General features: G+C 46.7%; 1 protein-coding gene across 3 annotated transcripts in view; it reads left to right on the forward strand.

Moving 5' to 3' along the window:
* The first annotated feature begins 6,428 nt into the window (after positions 1-6,428).
* The window catches only part of LOC143279485 (putative ferric-chelate reductase 1), a 53,306-nt gene continuing 38,269 nt past the window's right edge, over positions 6,429-21,465 (forward strand). For all 3 annotated transcript variants that reach the window (XM_076583529.1, XM_076583531.1, XM_076583530.1), the window contains exon 1: positions 6,429-6,792. The gene's annotated coding sequence lies outside the window, so the exon portion shown is untranslated. The remainder of the gene's footprint in view (positions 6,793-21,465) is intronic.

Below are 21,465 nucleotides of genomic sequence, written 5' to 3' on the forward strand. Positions count from 1 at the left end.
GAGAAAGGAAGGAGAGAAAGGAAGGGGAGAAAGGAAGGACAGAAAGTGAAGGGGAGAAAGGAAGGAGAGAAAGGAAGGAGAGAAAGAAAGGAGACAAAGAAAGGAAGGAGAGAAAGGAAGGAGAGAAAGGAAGGGGAGAAAGTGAAGGGGAGAAAGGAAGGACAGAAAGGAAGGAGAGAAAGGAAGGAGAGAAAGGAAGGAGAGAAAGGAAGGGGAGAAAGGAAGGAGAGAAAGTGAAGGGGAGAAAGGAAGGAGAGAAAGGAAGGAGAGAAAGTGAAGGAGAGAAAGTGAAGGGGAGAAAGGAAGGAGAGAAAGGAAGGAGAGAAAGGAAGGAGAGAAAGGAAGGAGAGAAAGGAAGGAGAGAAAGGAAGGAGAGAAAGTGAAGGGGAGAAAGGAAGGAGAGAAAGTGAAGGGGAGAAAGGAAGGAGAGAAAGGAAGGAGAGAAAGGAAGGAGAGAAAGGAAGGAGAGAAAGGAAGGAGAGAAAGAAAGGAAAGAAAGGAAGGGGAGAAAGGAAGGTGAGAAAGGAAGGAGAGAAAGTGAAGGGAAGAAAGGAAGGGGAGAAAGGAAGGAGAGAAAGTGAAGGGAAGAAAGGAAGGAGAGAAAGGAAGGGGAGAAAGGAAGGAGAGAAAGGAAGGGGAGAAAGTGAAGGGGAGAAAGGAAGGAGAGAAAGGAAGGGGAGAAAGGAAGGAGAGAAAGGAAGGAAGGGGAGAAAGGAAGGAGAGAAAGGAAGGAGAGAAAGTGAAGGAGAGAAAGGAAGGAGAGAAAGGAAGGGGAGAAAGGAAGGGGAGAGAGAAAGGAAGGAGAGAAAGGAAGGGGAGAAAGGAAGGGGAGAAAGGAAGGAGAGAAAGGAAGGGGAGAAAGGAAGGAGAGAAATGAAGGAGAGAAAGTGAAGGGAAGAAAGGAAGGAGAGAAAGGAAGGAAAGAAAGGAAGGAGAGAAAGTTAAGGGGAGAAAGTGAAGTGGAGAAAGGAAGGAGAGAAAGTGAAGGGAAGAAAGGAAGGAGAGAAAGGAAGGAGAGAAAGTGAAGGGGAGAAAGGAAGGAGAGAAAGTGAAGGGGAGAAAGGAAGGAGAGAAAGGAAGGAGAGAAAGGAAGGAGAGAAAGGAAGGACAGAAAGGAAGGAGAGAAAGGAAGGACGGAGAGAAAGGAAGGAGAGAAAGGAAGGAGAGAAAGTGAAGGAGAGAAAGGAAGGAGAGAAAGGAAGGAGAGAAAGGAAGGACAGAAAGGAAGGAGAGAAAGGAAGGAGAGAAAGGAAGGGGAGAAAGGAAGGAGAGAAAGGAAGGAGAGAAAGGAAGGAGAGAAAGGAAGGGGAGAAAGGAAGGGGAGAAAGGAAGGACAGAAAGGAAGGGGAGAAAGGAAGGGGAGAAAGGCGGTGGAGAAAAAAGAAGGGAGGGTGGGAGATGTGGAGTGAGTGGAGATGGGGCCCCGGGAGGGGAATCAAGACAAAACGATGATGAAAATGATGGTGGTGGGATGGGAAGCCAAAAAACCCCCCCCCAAAAAAACAAAAAAACAAAACAAAAAAAAGGCGAGGGGATGGGGGATGGGGAGAAAAAGCATAGAAGGAAAGGAGGAAAATCGCGAGAAGAAGAAGAAGAGTCTCGAGAAAGGAATAGAAAAGTGGAGGAGAAAGAGAAAAGGAATGTCTGTCTGTCTGTCTGTCTGCTCCTCTCTCTCTCTCTCTCTCTGTATGCATGTATGTTTGTATCTGTATTATGCATACTGTTTAGCTGGCCCTTCCATTTTTCCACGTGTTTGTGTGAATGCTTGAGAATGAGCGCGCGTGTGTATTACAGATATACACACACACACACACACACATACACACACACACACACACGCACGCACGCACGCACGAATGCACGCACGCGCGCACGGAAGCAAGTACGCACGCACGCACACACACACACACACACACACACACACACACCGGCACGCGCGCGCGCGCGCACACACGTGCTAAATGTAAACATGAGGATCAGCCAAAACAGTTCTGTTACAGGAAGACAGAGGTTAACTTTGACTTCACTTCATATCAGATTAGTGCGTATCCATTGGCGTCCAGTGACGCACACACATTCCCACTCTGTGTGTGTGTGTGTGTGTGTGTGTGTGTGTGTGTGTGTGTGTGTGTGTGTGTGTGTGTGTGTGTGTGTGTCTGTTTGTCCGTCTGTATCTTTCTTTCTGCCGCTCGCTGTTCATTTCTCTGTGAAACTGACTGACGAGCGCGTGCGCGCACGCGCGCGCGCGCACACATACACACTCTTATACACAGAGATACACTGACTAGGACATAGGCACACACCACACACACAAACACGCAAACACACGTACACACACACACACACACACACACACAGACGCACGGCACGCACGCACACACGTACACAGGGAGTTCTTTTAGATGTACGTAATGTAAAAAAGCAGTGGATGCTTATTCAATGTTCCATCATGAAATAAAGTTTTGACTTCGACACTCATACATATTAACACACACACACACACACACACACACACACACACACACACACACACACACACACACACACACACACACACTGTCTCTCTCTCGCCCTCCCCCCCCCCTCTCTCTGTCTTGTACTTTTCCGAACTATTTGTCAGCGCATGATCGATTGTAGATGGAAAATTGGGAAAATCATTTTCAGTCCAGTGAAATGTTTAGAATGCGCATATGTTATGTTTCTACTCATTCAGTGACGATTTATCTATTGTTTGATATGGATAGACATTTTAGATTAATTATGCCAAAATTTAGACTTGGTATATCCGAAAGGTACCATGATAAAAAGAAAAGAAAAGATGTAAACAGTTCTGATCTGTGACGTCCATTGTGTAAAGAATCGATTGAAAATGAATCTTATCTTATTTTGAAATGCCCTGTCGTGATTTATCTTCGTGAAAAAGATTATCCATAAGAAATATTTTCCATGTTGATTTCGATTTAATTTGCCGATGGCATCTGTGGAAATATCCAGAATTTGGCATTATATTTACATAACGCTTTTCACTTAAGAGATACGCGTATGTCATAATCAGCTGCCACACTTCTGGTGACGTTGTAAAAATGAATATTGTTATCGTCCCTTGTTCATGTGGGGCTGTTGCCTTTTAGAATACATCAGCTGAATCTCTCTTTCTCTCTCTCTCTCACTGGTTTCCTATCTATCTCCTCCCACAGCCACACTTGAAAACACACATGCACACACAGGCACACACACAGACACACACACACAGACACAGACACACAGACACAGACACAGACACAGTCTCGAAACGTCTGTGAAGCCAGGGAGCTCTGCGCATTTATGGTAATTGGCCTGCGCCAAAAGGAAAACGTGCTGAAGCGAAAAGCGCAGACAGGATGAAGCACACGACCAGAGTGGTGTAAAATCAGGAGATAACATGTGGCCCGTAATGGGTTTAGCTGCAAGTGCCTCAAAGTGCTCAGTCTGCTGAAAGGTTTGTCAGGGACAAAAGCATATTGAAAAATAAAAAAAATAAAAACGCACTCGCGTAAGCACGCAAGCACACCCTTACGCGCATGTACACACAACCTGCACTGACGTGCGTGTACACACACACACACATATACGCATGTGAGCGCACACAAACACGTACGTGCACACACATACACACACACACATACATGCAGAAACAAACACGAACACGTGCACCAATAGGCACGGCGCTCACACACACACACACACACACACACACACACACACACAGAGAGAGAGAGAGAGAGAGAGAGAGAGAGAGAGAGAGAGAGAGAGAGTAATATAATAATTTTCCATTCTGGTTAATTTTATGATTTTGTTGTTGTCTTTTTTAAAGGGCATAGAGTCATTTCGAGGGCAAATGCTGGAGTCTTCCCGGGCTTAACTCAGAAGGGATGGAGGGGTGGGGGGTGGGGGGTCAGTTTGGAGCATCACATCCCCACTCATTCTGGGGTGACTGAAATGCATAATCACAGTGTGCAGCGAATTTGGCATTCAGGTTGCCACCGCTTCAGTGTAATTCTATCTGGACATTTCTGGCCCATTGCGGGCGATGTTTGTTTTTTGTTTGTTTGTTTCGTCTTGTGTGTGTGTGTGTGTGTGTGTGTGTGTGTGTGTGTGTGTGTGTGTGTGTGTGTGTGTGTGTGTTCCGGGTTGTGTTTGCATTTTCTTTTCTTTTTTAATCACTCTCTTTATTTCTGCGTTTTTCCTTCCATCGCTATTTTCTATTTGTGTGTGTGCGCGCGCGCGCGCGTGTGTGTGTGTGTTCATTCCGAGTCCAGTATACTAATTCTTTTTTTTTCCAGCAAGACGTGACATCTTTTTCCCTTTTCCTCAGGCTATGATGTACAGTCTGTGCTGTTTTGCTCAAGCGACTAGGTAAAGATACTGGAAACACTTGGATGGACACTAACTGTCCATTCTGCGGTTTTACTTGCCAACTGGTGTGACATCCTCATAGTTTTGTATATGTTGTTTGGTTGGTTTTGGTGGTTTTGAAGTATTTTTTACTACCATATTTGTACTTTGGAATTAGCAAATCAAACGGAAGGGCTGACGTTCTCTGTAAAGTCAGGTCTTATTAGCCATTAAAAGTATAATGGTTAAAAATATGTCACGAACTTAATTTTTTTTTTTTTACTGTTTTTTTTGTTTTGTTTCTCGTGACAGAGTTTTGTGTTAAACGCTGTTGATTTTATACTCAGTTTAACCTTGTTGAATTTCTGTTAAGTCGGGCAGTCCTGTTATGGCCGGCCATACGCGGTCGGCAGGACGGACTATAACTTGAGCAAACCATGTCCTGTCGTGTCGATCCCTGCGGGTCAGATTTACAGTTGCTGGCAGTGTTTACACATCGCTGGAAACTGAGCCCCTGAGCCCCAGAACCGGGCTGCTAGCTGCCTCGTGAGTCAACAGCGATGCCGAGCCAGCTGAGCCATAATCAATCAATGATTGATGACGTTATCGAGGAAGACTATCACCCGAGGCCTTCTGAGGTTGCTTGCTGCTTGCTGCCTCTTGTTTCATGACATGGGGCCAGGCCGGTGTGACGGCTTGGGGGGAGGCTCGGGGGAGGGGTGGGAGGGTTAGGGGGGTGGAGGGGGGGTGGTCTTGGGAAGTAAAGATTTTCGACATCAGCGAAGAAGACCGAGGGACCAAGTCCTGGAGTAAATAGACCATGATGTTTTGAAGAAGAAGAAGAAGAAGAAGGAAAGAGAGTGAAAACTGAGAACGATGATGGCGATGACGACGAGTGGGATGGTGGGGAGTAAGCAATGAAGATAACAACAAGAACAACAGTGAGACACAGTGAATGAAAGAGACTGACCAGTACCACTATCATCACAGCACAACAACAACGACGATGTGACCACAATAATGAAGTTACAACAACAACAACAACAACACAGCAACATCCTCGTCATCGTTATCAATCCAAACAGGACGCTCCTCTCTCTCTCTCTCTCTCTCTCTCTCTCTCCGGTCCCCCTCTCTCTCTTTCGATGTCTGTCTGTTTCAGTGTCTGTCTCTGTCTCTCCATCTCTGTCTCTCTCTCCCTCCCCTCTCTCTATCTTTCTCTCCATCCCTTCTTTCGTGTCTGTTTTCTTCTCTTTCTGGTAAATAATCTGTTCCATCCACTTCGTAACCCTTTCTTTCCCACACGCACGGACGCACGTGCACACAGACACAGACAGACAAACAGACACACACACACACACACACATACACAATGCACACAAAACTGATGCACTCATGATCACAGACACACACACACACACACACACACACACACACGACACACCACAACACCGACACACATAGACACAGACAGACAGACAGACACATACACATACAAACATACTCTGACGTATATAAATACATAGTCACTGACACACCCTCACACACACACACACACACACACACACACACACACACACACACACACACACACACACACACTAACACACACCATGCACACACACACACACAACCACACACACACACACAGCCACACACACACACACACACACACACACACACACACAAACACACACACAGATCCTGTTGAACACAAAACACCAACACTGCTCAATGCGCACCGCACCGTCGGGTCCAGCTAGGCACACACGTTCCCAGCCATCAGCAGCCGGAGTCTGCCAAAATCCCTGCCAACCTCTCTCTCCCTCCCGCCCTGTATCCCTCCCTCTCACCTGTCTCCCGCCCTCCTTCCTCCCTCCCTGCTACCTCTGTGACAGCGAGGAGCATCAGCATCCCCCATCAGCATCCCCCCCCATCCCCACACCCTTTAATGTTCCTCCTACCCCCTCCGTGCCACCGCTCTCTGCCTAAAGAACAACACTCGAGAGGCAGCTTCTTTGCACGGCTGCTGCTCACATACTCACAGACAGACAGACACACACACACACACACACACACTCTCTCTCTCTCACGCTGTGGTGGGTTTCAGATGCAGACGTTCGGTTGTACGAAATTGCGCGGTGCTAACAAGCTGAATATCTGTGTAGTAATTTAACAAGCCAGTTCATAAAAGGACAAGAAGAAAAAAAAGAAGGAATTTTGCTTGTTGCTGGATTCTTTATTCGTGACATGCAAGGATGACCGTTCTCACTGTGGAGTTTGAGCAGTGTGTGTGACTTGATTCTGAGAGTTCATTTATTCCCCTTTTGTCTCCTTTCATCTGTTGTCGGACAAGAGGGACACAGAAAGTAGCATTCCACGACTGCTGTGTGATGGTGGATACACGACTTCCAGAGTGTAAGTTGAGTCCCTTATTGTTGATTTTATGGTTTTATTTTGTTTTCTTTTGTATCGACATGAACTTGGCGTTGTGTGTTTTGTGGGTTTGCTTGCATCCATGGTAAATTGTTGAGACTGAAGCGGCGTTCGGATCGGCCTCTCAAAATCGTGTGCCACTGTATGTGTGAGGTGTGTATGTGTAGGGGGGCCGGGGTGGAGGGTGTGAGTGGGTTGGGGTGGGGTGGGGGCTGGGGGAGGGGCCGGGTCAGAAGATGATGGATAAGCAGTCATTCTAGATTGGAAAGGACTTAACCATCGCCTCTCTCCCCTTCCCCTGTCACCATCTCGCCGCCACTCTTAACTGTGGATAGTATCAGCTCCACTGAATTTCAAAAGTGGTATCACAGCTGCAGATTAATGATTGATGCGTACTCACTACATCTACTAAAGAAATAAAGTAGGAAGGGGTTTGTGGGGTTGTGTGGGAAGATACCTGGCCTTGCACAAGGCGGCCAATGCGCTGGCCAGGAATTGACTGAGTCTTCCGATCGCAACAGATAACGTTCATACACATGATGATAACGTGGACATTTGTTGATATATTGAGGTGAACAGAGATAGATAAATCTCTTAGTGCACCCGTCTCTTTGTCAGTGTCCAGAGAGAGAGAGAGAGAGAGAGAGAGAGAGAGAGAGAGAGAGAGGTGGCATAACAGCTGAGTGGTTACAGTTTTGAACTTTTAATCCGAGGCTCTTGGGTTCGAATCTCTTGCAACACTTGGTGGGTTACAGGTGGGAAATGTATCGATCACCTTGGTCAACAACTGTGCACACTTGCTGTTCCGTGCCTTAATGTTGCACCCACATGCACAAGATCTGATACGTACAAAGTAGATCCCTGTAATCCATGCGAGAACTCGGTGGGTCATGGAAACAGTAATACCAAACAGAGCGAGGAGGAGGAGGATGATTTTATAACAAAAGGAAGGAAGAATGTTTGGAGTGTGGATAGATACGTTGCTCAGAGTCATTATAAAGAAACCATGCTCACACAGCTCGGCCTCAGCTTAAAAACAATAACAACAACAAATTCATTCAGTGACGTTCAGGCTTTAATCCCAACAGTGCCTCTTTGTTTCGGAGTCACATTTAGACAGGGACCCTCACGTAAAGCTCCCTTGGACGGAAAAGAGGGGTTCACTTAAAATCGATATGTATGCTATATTAGGGGTGTGAAACGCTCAAGTTGATTTACTCAAGCAAAGAGGTGGTGGGGATGGAGAGAGAGGGGGATAAAGGGTCGGGGTGGGTGTGGATACAAATCTTTAACAGGAAAGGATAATTATGAAATATTGCCCGTCATTGCGTATTTGTATATTTGTTTTTGCTTTGAATCATATTACATCATATCACATTTATCACTATTCTGCTCCAGTGATCACATGCAGTAGCGGTGTCCGACCTACTCACCACTGTTAATTTATGACGTAGGTCAGAGACCCTACGTTCTCTGCCTGGGGTAAAAAAATGAGAGGGGAGGGTGGGGACTGCCGATACGTGACACCGTCAGTCAGTGACCGGAAATGGGCACTTTTGACAGCGGAAGGTCAGAGGGTGACGAGGGCCAGGGGAGCAGAGGGTTAAACGTCCATGTGTTCGTAAATCATCGTTAGGTTGTCATGCTGCGTGTTGGGGCTGGGGTTCTGACAGGGTCGGGGGGTGGGGGGTGGGGAACACACCAGACTCTGTCTGCAGCCGTTGTATGACGTTGTCAAACGTTGACAGTACTCAGTGCACTGTCGTCAGTCTTGTCGTTGTCGTCAGTGTCATCATCTGCACAATCATCAGTCATTATCACGTTCGTCTGTGTCACTACCGTCATCATGGTTATCATTGGCGGCTTCATTATCATCATCGTCGTCGTCGTCATCATCATAATCATCATCATCACCACCACCACTATCATCAACCTTATAACTGTTGTCGTTCTGACTACTGTCATCGTGGTTGTCATTGTCATGATCATCATTGTCGTCATTGTCATCGAGTCATCAGCATCATCAATTTCGTCGTCGTCACGTCGTCATCGTACCACTGTCGTCATCAAGTTATTATCATATAAATGGTGGAGAGATTCGTCAGTTTTGTCCAGACAAAACCGGATGACATCTGGCTAGACCAGACAAAAGTTACCTTTACTGGTATACTTCTTTACTTTTCTTCCCTTGTCATGTGTCTTGAACAGTGGACGAGACAAGACCAGATTCGAAACTCGGACCGTCAGTGCTTTGACTCTAACAGACGTGTCTGAGTGTTCCAGACGCTGTTATTACTGTACTGAACCGAACGATACCGTATAATGCTATGCCATGTAACCTGGTCTGCGTTGGGCCGTGCTATGTTATGTTGAGTCGTTCCACTGATATTGATATTATTCTTTTCTCTGCTGTTATTGACTTAGCAATGTTGCAAATGCTTTTCTGTGAAAAGATGAGCGATTTGTTTTTAGTTAAGTGTGATCGATTGCGTGTGTTGTAGTAACGTATGTTTTACTGATCGATATTTGATTGATTGATTGATTGAGAGAGAGAGAGAGAGTTGTGTGTTGATTGTGTGTGTGTCGGTGTGTGTGTGCGCATGTGTGCGCGTGTGTATATATATGCGTGTGTTTCACGGGTGTTTGATTGCCCGTCTTCCTTGCCAATTTACACACACGTTTGTTTGCTAGCATCTCAGTATATCCTTCACTGATTCTGTCTGTCTGTCTCTTCTTACCCCCGCCCCCTCTCTCTCTTCCCCCTCCCCCTCTTTCTCTTTCGATCTCTCTTTCCCTCCGTTTCCTCCGCTCACTCATTCTTGGCAGTTTTATCTTCTCACTGATGGTCAGCGGAATCGGTTAGATGAGAATGAGAGATGGAAACAGCACTACAGACACACAAGTGCAGAAACGTGTATATAGAGAGAGAGGAATAGAGAAATAAGAGAGAGAGAGAGAGAGAGAGAGAGAGAGAGAGAGAGAATCTGGCAAGAACTCAAGAAAGAAGATATCCTAATGGAAGTCACTCTTAATCAGGGAATATATGTCAAAACGTTCTTTTTCCAGAAAGCCTCAGTGTCTTAAGGTCAGATCTTGAGGAGGAAAAAGCAACAGAAAGAGGAAAATAAAAAGAGGGCAGTTCAAAAGGAGTAGAGAGCGAGAGAGAGAGAAGAGAGACAGAGAGAGACAGACAGACAGAGACAGAAGCTTGCCAACGGGCACGCAAAGGAATTAGAGGGGGCGGGTGAGGTTGGTGGGGTGGCCGGTGAGAGATGGATACAAAAAAAAAAAATGAAAAAGAGAACGAGAGAGCAAGATAATGCGAGAGATACGAGGTAAAAACGAAAGAGAAATGGAGGGACGGGATGTGTGTGTGTGTGTGTGTGTGTGTGTGTGTGTGTGTGTGTGTGTGTGTGTGTGTGTGTGTGTGTGTGTGCACTGTCATGGTAGATAAATTCTCATTGGTCCCAGGGGGTTAATGATTTTTCCCCGCAACGGAATGCAACGTTGTGTGCACCACTGTACGCTGTACACATCAGTTTCCTCTGATTTTCTGGCTTTTTCCCCAGAAAGGGTATTTATGGGGAAAACGGGACCCCTTTTTATCTGTTGTTTTTTTGTTTGTTTGTTGTTGTTGTTGTTTTTTTTTTGGGGGGGGCGGGGAGTCGGGGGTGGGGGGGGGGGTGTGAGGGGGGAAATGGGAGGTGAGAGGGGAACAATTCTTGTATTTGCAGGATCAAAGGTGTAGTGTGGAAGAATGAAGACATTTCGTAAACGTTTTCGAGCGGTGAGTACTTGCGTGCACACACTCCAAAAACGAAATCAAGAGAAAAAAAAACTTGAAAGGAAGTTCCTCTTTTTTGTTATTTTTTTTGTCCGTCTCTTGAGTGGCTTGCTTTAATCATTCTCACATCTCCTTTGAACATTGTGTTTTGCTTGGCTCAAAGCCAGGAAGTCGGAGATAGGCAGTTAGACCTGGTTCAGCAAGGATGCTCGTCCCGTGTGGAAACGTCTGCGTGTTTGTACTGTCTGTGTGTCTGTGTCCTTGTCTGTCTGTCTGGGTTTTTTCCTCACTCTTTCTTGCTCCCCTTCCCCGCCCCCATGTGTGTGTGTGTGTGTGTGTGTGTGTGTGTGTGTGTGTGTGTGTGTGTGTGTGTGTGTGTGTGTGTGTGTGTGTGTGCTTGCACGCGTATGTGTTCAGTAGCAACTCTTCTCTTTCTCTCACTCTCTCTCTCCTCTCTCCCTCCCTCCTCTCTCTCTCTCTCTCTCTCTCTCTCCCCCCCCCTCTCTCTCAATGTAAATCCGTCTCAAAGTCCAGGAATGTGTTGTTCTACCAGTATACACCCCAGCCCCCCTTCCAACCTCCCTCCCCCTCCTGCATCCCTCCCCTTCCCATCTCTCTTCCCTCCCCTCGTCTTCCTCACAGTGCACCCATCACTCTCTGTCTGTCTCAGTAACTTCCTCACAGTGCACCCACCACTCTCTGTCTGTCTCAGTGACTTCCTCACAGTGCACCCACCACTCTCTGTCTGTCTCAGTAACTTCCTCACAGTGCACCCATCACTCTCTGTCTGTCTCAGTAACTTCTCACAGTGCACCCATCACTCTCTGTCTGTCTCAGTAAATTCCTCACAGTGCACCCACCACTCTCTGTCTGTCTCAGTAACTTCATCACAGTGCACCCATCACTCTCTGTCTGTCTCAGTAACTTCCTCACAGTGCACCCATCACTCTCTGTCTCAGTAACTTCCTCACAGTGCACCCATCACTCTCTGTCTGTCTCAGTAACTTCCTCACAGTGCACCCATCACTCTCTGTCTCAGTAACTTCCTCACAGTGCACCCACCACTCTCTGTCTGTCTCAGTAACTTCCTCACAGTGCACCCACCACTCTCTGTCTGTCTCAGTAACTTCCTCACAGTGCACCCACCACTCTCTGTCTGTCTCAGTAACTTCCTCACAGTGCACCCATCACTCTCTGTCTCAGTAACTTCCTCACAGTGCACCCACCACTCTCTGTCTCAGTAACTTCCTCACAGTGCACCCACCACTCTCTGTCTCAGTAACTTCCTCACAGTGCACCCATCATTCTGTCTGTCTCAGTAACTTATCACAGTGCACCCACCACTCTCTATCTCAGCAACTGTGAAAGGCCCCTGTTGGCAAGTGGGTGACCACACATATGTGAAGCATTCCGAAACGGTTCGTCCATGTAAAAAACAACAACAACCCCAGTGAGTTGTAAAGAAGATTAAATTGTTGTTGTTTTTTTCTGTCGAGTTACAACACGTGTATAGTCTGTGGATTGATAATATACAGAATTCACAAGGAGTTATGGACCACTTTATAAACCAGTTATGTTTTTGTAAAATATGACAGAAATCGGGAGATGATTTAAATTATACAAAGGGCATTTGATATAACGCTGGTTTCTCTTAGTACACTTGTCAGCGGTTGCTTCAGGCTCAAATTACACAATGAATTACATAAATAATGCGTTTGAAAAACCGTTGTTTCAACAACAACAACAACAAAAAACAAACAAACAAACAAACAAAAACCCCCCAAACAAACCAGTTATTTAGTTGGTTTCTGAACTAAAGCTGAGTTTTTTAATCGTAAAGAATATAAAGGTGGTGCTCGTTTTATTATCTGCATGTGGATACACCGCTGTTTGCCGAAAATTCAGCATCATTTCACCATGCCTACAAGAAGAAAATAATTATTGTGCAAGTTCCCAAGTGGTCCTTATCTTTATGTGAACCGCGCGCGCGTGCGCGCGCGCGCGCGTATGTGTGTATGTGTGTGTGTGTGTGTGTGTGTGTGTGTGTGTGTGTGTGTGTGTGCTCAGTTTTGTCCTCCAGTTTTGTGAATGACACCCACACAATAACAACAACAACAACAAAAAACAAAAACAAAAACCCCCACAAAAACAGGAACCCCCCCGAAAAAAACAACAACAACCATATGGCGTAAATTTTGCTGACAGCAACAACTCTTTTCTGTCTGTGTCTGTCTGTCTCTCCCATCCTCAGTTTCCTTCTGTTAGTTCCATCCTTTACATACAACATGGAGCTCAATACAAGGCCACTGGTGGTACATGTGTAGCCATCTGTTAAACATCGCGTTCCACGTGTGGCCAGCAGAGGGTGGGAAAAGAAAGACAGACGTTCTCTCACGCATAAACACAAGACGGTCAAGGCCTACACATTCATGGTTATTGTCGTTGCTGTGGTTCTTTTTCTTTTTCATGGGGGACTGAGGTTGGAAGGACATGGCGGCGGTCTCCACTCGGAGGGAGAGGGGGAGGGGGACGGGAACGCTCACTGTCTGGCTCCGCGACTGAGCCATTCTTGCCGTTACTAAGGGGTTTTGTAGGCGGTGTCCGAAGTACGTTGAATCAGAACACGCCCTACCGAACACCATCGAAGTGACTCCGCAGCAGTGCAGGGTCTCCTCTGATGTTTGACCGTCTGGCGACCTAACATCAATAGTTCCCTGTGGACTGCCGACGCTGGAAAACTAATATAGACGAACCCGGGATGTTGCTGTGTAACGAAGACTCGGAATGAACGACGTGGGAGAAATGCCACTGAAATAAATGGTGCTGATGGGACACTTAGGAAGAAAATGATGATGATGATGATGATGATTCCAGTTCAGCGCAGGCAGACTAAAATAATAGATCGACCAGCCGCCGTGGCGAAGTGGTTAGCGTCGCGGACTGACGGCTGGGAGGACGCGGGTTCGAATCCCAGCGGAGGTGGGTTTTTCGGCCCGTGGCCGGCTCCTACCCAGAGTTGAGTGTGCTGTGGGCTTAAATGGGGAGACTGGGACCACACAGTCGAGTGTCATCCACTTCAAGGATGCGTCTTTGGGTGTGTTGCTCTAATTACCTGACCAACACTGCAAGTGTCTGTATCTCTCGGGCCTGGTTAACGCCGGGATATCATTATGACAGGAAGCGTAGAGTACAGCCTTGTCACGCAGTCCCAAACCAAAATGGACCTCCATAGCAATATCGTCATCATCATCGTCATCCTCCTCCTCCTTCATCGTCATCAATATAAAAACAAAATAGTCTCAAAGTCTGTGGCCTTTCATGCCCTGCTCTCATGGTGACCTCAGTTTCGATGCCCCTCCACTTCCGTGCTTGGGGTGAGTCCTGTCAATGTCGTCAGTGTCGGCAGATTCATGGGGGGCTGTTGTTTGGGGGACGTGGTGGCGGTCTCCACTCTGGGAGAGACGCTCACTCAGTCTGGCTCCGCGACTAAGCCATTATTGTCGTTAGTAGGGGGCTTAGTAGGTGGTGTCCTAAGTACGTTAAAACAGAACAGGCACCACTGAACACCACCGAAGTGACTCAGCAGCAGTGCAGGGTCTCCTCTGGTGTGTGGCCTCCAGGCGACCTAACATCGATGGTTCCCTGGGGACTGCCGACGCTGGAACTGCGACGGACGAACCCGGGTGTGGCCGTGTATGGGGGAATCTAAATGAGCGGCGTGGGAGTAATGCCACTGAAACGGTACAGATGATGGGGCAGCAAAAAAAAAAAAAAAAAAAAAAAAAAAAAAAAAAAAAAGATCGTGTGCCCAACTGCGGTAAGCGTCCTCCACCCTCTCTCTGTCTGTGTCTTTCTGTGTCTCAGTGTTTTCTCTCTGTGCTCTCTCGGTCTCTTTCTGCTACCCCCTCCCCGCCGCCCGCCCCCTTCCTACACAGTCTCCCTCTCTCCATCCTCCCCCTGTGTTTTGGTTTGTCTGTATCCAAGAACATCCCGTAAGTCTCCCAACCCCCCCCCCTCCCCCTCCCCTCAGTCTCCCCCTTCCTCTCCGCGCGCTAACCTTCCACACCCACCTCCTTTCATTCAGGGTCACTGCTGGCAGCTGACCCCATGTCCAGCCATTCCGAAACGTCAGATTCCATATGGGCCTGCTGCTTAAAAAAAGTAAGAAAAAAAGAAAATGAAAAAAAGAAGAGAAAGGAAACAGAAAAAGTAAAGAAAGGAAACAGAAAAGGGAAAGGAAGAAGACCCGAGGAGCCTGTAGAAAAATCAGTATGCTGTTTGGAAGACATTTCCTATCTTTAACACCCCCCCCCCCCGCGCCCCCCCCACTCCCCCCCCCCCCCCCCCCCTAAAAAAAACCCCAAAACCCACCAAACATAACCCCCCCACCGACCTAGCATTCAGATATTTTTCATTCCCCATTGCTGTGTATATACGCCAAAGACAGATTACGTATATGCCTCGCCTCGGCAACGCTCACTGTCTCTCGTCTCTCTCTTTTTTTCTTCTCTCGTTCGCACCCCCTTGCACCGCTGTGTGTGTGTGTGTGTGTGTGTGTGTGTGTGTGTGTGTGTGTGTGTGTGTCTCTCTCACTCCCTCTCTCTCTCTCTGTCTGTCCGTCTGTCTTTCTCTCTCTCTCTACCTTCTGTGTCTTTCATAGTTGTTTGTATGTTCATGTTTATGAGTCTCTTCTTCCTCCTCCTCACTATTTTCTCCCCCTCCGCTCTCCGCCCTCCTCCTCCCCCCCCCCCCGCCGTCTTCTCCCACACATCTCTCTCTCTCTCTCTCTCTCTCTCTCTGTCTGTCTGTCTCTGTGTCTTTCTCCGTTTTTTCGTTTTCTAGTATTCATATATCAAACCTTTTTCTTCATTCCATTATTTTCTTTTTTTAAATATTTTTTTTCGTTTCTTATAGTCAGGTTTATGAATTTCTTCCCCCTCTCTTGATATTTTCGAATCTACCCCACTCTCTCCACTTCCCCCATTCCCTGTCTCTCTCTTATTATTGTCTTTTTTTTAATATATTTTTTTTTCTTTCTCCATTTTCCATTCTTCGTCCCCTCGTGGATAATGGCAGCATGAAAAAAAAGAGAAAAAAATCCGTGTAGGCTTGTGTTTAACCCTCATAAATAAAGATTCTTGACTTCGTCTCTCTATCACCCCTCTGTCTTCCATTTCTCTCTTTTTTTTCTTTCTTTTTGTCCTACTGTCTTTCTCGACATGTCTCAGGTTTTGTTTCTACATCTGCCTGTATACCCCTCTCTGTGGTCGTGGTGTTTTGCGGCAAAGCTTCAGAGAAATCTCCTCTCTCTCTCTCTGTGTATGTGTGTGTGTGTGAACTGGTCAGCCTGTTTCAGTTTGTTTCGAGGATGTGTTAAATTCTGCGAACTGATCCATATACGCTGCACCACATTTGCGTGGATTAAAAAAAGCAAAAACAAAAAACACAACAAACAACAACAACAACAAAAAAGTAGGCGCCTGACATAACGCATACACCCAACGCGCTAGTGAGGCTTTGAGATCCCAGAAAGCATCTTCAACAGCAAAGTGTGTTTTCTGGGAACCAGGAATAGTTTACCTGGCAGGTTTGGTGCAGACCGTGACTCTGTTTGTCCTGAGACCGTTCTCTGACGTGTGGTGGTGGTTTTTTTTTTTTGTTTTTTTGTTTGTTAGTTTTTGTCTTTCTTTCTTTCTTTCTTTCTTTTTTCTTCCAGTTTTGAAATGGCTGTTCTTTGTTTCCTCTCCTTCCATCCTCCGTCTGTCTGTCTGCCACTGTTTGTGTCTCTGTCTGGTCTCTTACTCAACCTGCCCGCCTCTTTCTCTGCATGTGTGTGTGTGTGTGTGTGTGTGTGTGTGTGTGTGTGTCTGTGTGCGCGCACGAGTGTACATATATGTGTGTGTGTGTGTGTGTGTGTGTGTGTGTGTGTGTATATATATATATATATGTGTGTGTGTGTGTGTGTGTGTGTGTGTCTCTCTCTCTCTCTCTCTCTGTGCCCCCATCCACCTCCTACCCTTCCAGTCTTCCCCTTCTCACTCCCTCTCTCGCTTCCGTCCCCATCCTATATCCCCACCCCCCTGTCCTGTGTAATGTCAATATTCTTCTTATTATTCATTCTATATTTCATTCACGGCTTCTGTTGCCGAGTTAGATATTCCCGTTTGCGGCGTTCGGGATAGTTCACCATGTACATGTATACAACAGATCATAACGAGGCAAAATGCATGCATCGAAAGTTTGTTTGCCTTCCTGTCTTTCTGTCTGTCTTGTCTGTCGATCTGTCTTAGACTCTTCTTATTTCCACAGCGTTTCTCAGTTTGTTTGTCTCTGTTGTCTGTCTGTCTCATCCTCTTTCGTTTGCAAACACACACACACACACACACACACACACACACACACACACACACACACACACACACACACACACACACACACACAGACATCCCCCCCCAACCACCCACATTCACAATTCACAGACACACAGATACATGTACATAAACGCACAGACAGGCACCCCCCGCCCGCCCCTTTCTCCCCACACACACCCCACACGCGCGCGCGCGTGTCTAAATCACCGTGTAGAAGAAGGAGGAGGAGGAGGCGGGGGAGAAGAAGAAGAAGAAGAAGAAGCTGTTGGGTCCGGCTAACTTAACGTGTACGCTTGTCTAACGACATATTACCGAACAACGCACACATACCTACTTTGTGCCGCTATATAAAGGCGTACCGAGTGACCGCCTTAGTCTGTCTAGGCTGACACGGAAGTGCAAGACAAAACCGGTCGTGTAGGCCAGACACATTAACATCTCAGGTTGTTGGTGTCCATGTTTCAGCTATCAGAGCCTCCACACGAAAATGTTTTCCCAAACTTGTGATGTCAGAGGAGTAACCTGTCTGGACCAGTCCGGCAGGAGCCAGGGAATTACTTCTCCAAGAATTACCTCCCCATGAATTACCTCTTCATGAATTACTTCCCAAATTACCTATTGATTGATTGATTGATATGATATGGATACTTACATGGCGCCTATCCTCAGTCGGAGACCAAGCTCTAAGCGCTTTACAAACACGGGGTCATCTACACAACAGGCTGCCTCCCTGGGTATAGCTGACTGACGGCTGCCATTGGGCGTTCATCATTCGTTTCCTGTGTCATTCAATCAGATTTTAGGCACGCACACATACACACTCAGACAAACATGTAACATTTAACATTTTACGTGTATGACCGTTTTGTTTATTTACCCCGCCATATAGACAGCCATACTCCGTTTTTCGGGGGTGTGCATGCTGGGTATGTTCTTGTTTCCATAACCCACCGAACGCTGACATGGATTACAGGATCTTTAACGTGCGTATTTGCTTTTCTGCGTGCGTATCCACACGAAGAGGGTTCAGGCACTAGCAGGTCTGCACATACGTAGACCTGGGAGATCGGAAAAATCTCCAACCTTTACCCACCAGGCGCCACCTAGAGTCGAACCCCGGACCTTCGGATTGAAAGTCCAACGCTTTCACCATTCGGCTATATTGCGCCCGTTGAAGCAACTATCCATGAGAGGCATGCAGCGTATAGTCTGGTTGCCATGGGAAGTAATGACGGTCGGTCGTCGCTCGCCAGTATCGGTGTGGGCTAATTTGGGAGGCAGAAGAAGGACCGCCGCCAACGACGTATGTGACGTGTGGTCGAGACAGGATCGAACAGAGCGCAGACTTTGGCAGTTTCGTTCACCTCTGCTTCAGAGAGTCTGGGCGTTTATGAGATGCAGCTTGGCCAGGCCCTGTCGGACGAAGAGTGGACGGAATGGATTTAAACTACCTTCAGTTGAAAGCTCCCACTCAGTAAACCCCTCCCCCCCTCCTTTGGGTGAAAAAAACAACAACGAAACAACAGCAACACAACAACAACAATACACACACACGCGCGCGCGCACAAACAACAACAACAATAAACAACAGTAACAACAACAAACAAAACCCACCTGTGCATTGGGTGAAATACCTTGTAAACGCCCCCCCCCACCAGCCCCCCCCCCCCAAAAAAAAATCAAAAAAAATCACTTACCAGTAATAATTCAGTTCACTATTTGTGACGTGGTTGCTTTACTAGGCAGTGCAGATATAGATCAAGTGATAAAGAATACAACGCCTGCATAACATGTCATTGGAGGAAAAAGATATAAGAGAGAGAGAGAGAGAGAGACAGAGACAGAGAGAGAGAGAGAGAGAGAGAGAGAGAGAGCGTAATGTGAGTCCATGACGCAGGTATCTTGTTTCACTGAGGAGACCGCGTTTTATTCTCACTCCCAGCCCAGCAAGAGCTGAATGGTGAAACTAAGTATGGGAACTGGCTCACGCAAAAAGGTAAAGCACCCAGAAATCGCCCCCCCCCCCCCCCCCCCAACCCCCAACTTCAGGTGTGAACTTTGTGCAAACTGGGGCAGGGCACTTACAAGGTAGTTTACAATATAACCTCAAGAAAGCGAAGAATCTGGTGTATGGTGGCGGAGAAGTGGTACCACCAACAAAACTATCCCAGGGCACGTTTACTTAGTCAGATAGAACAGATTTACATATCTTTAAAAAAAATCTCCATCTGTGTGTGTGTGTGTGTGTGTGTGTGTGTGTGTGTGTGTATACACACACATATATATACATACATATATATATATATATATATATATATATATATATATATATATGTGTGTGTGTGTGTGTGTGTGTGTGTGTGTGTGTGTGTGTGTGGATTGTATAGATACAACTTGGATGGTAAAAAAACAACAACAAAAAAAGAGAAAAAAAAATGTTTTGTGTATATATATATATATATATATATATATATATATATATATATATAAACTGTGTGTGTGTGTGTGTGTGTGTGTGTGTGTGTGTGTGTGTGTAATATGCATGGATATAAAAAAACACACACCATAAAACACACTAACAGCAAGCAAGCAAACAGCAACAACAATTCACAAAGAACAACAAACAAACGAAACAACCCCGAACAAATCCAGCTTCAGGTATTTCCTGTGTATATAATGAAAGACAGGAAACGACAGCGCTGAGTTGTCTAGAACGATGCAGGAAGGCATCAGACACACACGTGCAGATACCTATCACCAGACACAGTATAGCTCGCTTCCTTCTGGTGGATTAAAAAAAAAAAAAAAAAGAAAGAAAGAAAGAAGAAGGAATAGAGATCTTCTCCCTGCTGTGTTTTGTGCTTTGGCGTGGATGGTTGCTGTTGCAGACAGAATGGTGGCCTTGTGTGAACACAGCGGTACCGCGGAGAGACGAGAGGCACGGTACGGGTACGTTTCCCCTCTCTCCGTCGCCCACCCACTCACCTTTGTGGTCTTAAACTTGCAAGCTGAGCACGTCCAGATTCGTGCGCCCAGACACACACGCACACACACACACACACACACACGCACACACACACACACACACAGAGGAAGCTTTCTTTGGTAGGCCAACATATATCCCGTGACAAGGGCGATAAACTACGGACCCACCATGCACCTTTTTTGTATGTCTTTTGGAAACCATCATCGCACGCCTGGAGGACAGTTCATTTTCCCTTCATTCTGGAAAGAAGGTAAACCTTTTCTCTGTCATGTGTTTGCGCTTTAGTATCACTGTTTCTTCAAATAAAAAGGTGGTCTCGTCGACAGAGCGCTTGAGTGCCTGGGAAGCAAAATGGTACCAAGAAGACTTAGTGAACCGTATTTTACTGACTTATAAAGCGACACGTTTTCCCTCAGTCACGATCCCGATGCGCATTTTAATTCAAAGGTATGGTTAATTTTATTACTGACTGTCGAAACGCTGTTCTGCATCAGAAGAGAGTGAAGAGAGTTGTGATAATAACTTCGGGGTTTCAAAGAGGCGTGGAAACGTGTGATTATTTCTGATTTTGGTTTGTAAGAGGCGGCGTCAAACCGTACAGACTGATCAATATTCGATGTTCCACATCTGTTTAGGTGAAACAAAATCGACTTATTCTGGTGTGTGGCCTCCTGGCGACCAAACATCGATGGTTCCCTGTGGACTGCCGACGCTGGAAATGCGACGGACGAACCCGGGTGTGGCTGTGTATGGGAGAATCTAAATGAGCGGCGTGGGAGTAATGCCACTGAAACGGTGCAGATGATGGGGCAGCAGAAAAAAAAGACTTATTGCTTTGTATCACCCAAACCCCCTCGGGCACATATCCGAAGTCTCGGAACAAGTGAATGTATCTTATCACCGCTGTTAATTAATCGCCATGGCATCCCAGAGCAAGGTGACAGAGGGGGAAGTGCAAAACACGTTTTGTCCTCCGAGCGTTTTGTTGTTGTTGTTGTTGTTGTCGTGTGTGTGTGTGTGTGTGTGTGTGTGTGTGTGTGTTTACTTGTCATCTATAATTGACTTTTAACCTACTTTTTCCCCCACTATGTGTACTTGTCAATTATATCCCTAATTTAACGGACTGTTTACTTTGCCCGCTCCCCTCCCCATACCCCTCCCACCTCAGTCCACCCCCTTGTGGGTGTTCCAGAGATAACATTCCATGACTTGTTGTCTGTTGTTATGGCAACATATAGAGCATGTCGTGGGTTACACACACGCGCGCGCGCGCGCGCACACACACACACACACTAACAACAACAATAAAACGCTCGCCAGCGCGTTCAAACACATTTACACGCACGCACGTTCGCACGCCAACACGCACCCACTTACACATGCGCACGCACACGCACACAAACACTGGCATACAGACATACAGACATCCACACACACACACACACACACGCGCGCGCGCGCGCACGCACGCACGCACACACACATACACACACACACACACACGCACACACATA

The sequence above is a fragment of the Babylonia areolata genome, chromosome 2, assembly GCF_041734735.1.
Source record: "Babylonia areolata isolate BAREFJ2019XMU chromosome 2, ASM4173473v1, whole genome shotgun sequence".
In the NCBI taxonomy this organism is placed as follows: domain Eukaryota; kingdom Metazoa; phylum Mollusca; class Gastropoda; order Neogastropoda; family Buccinidae; genus Babylonia; species Babylonia areolata.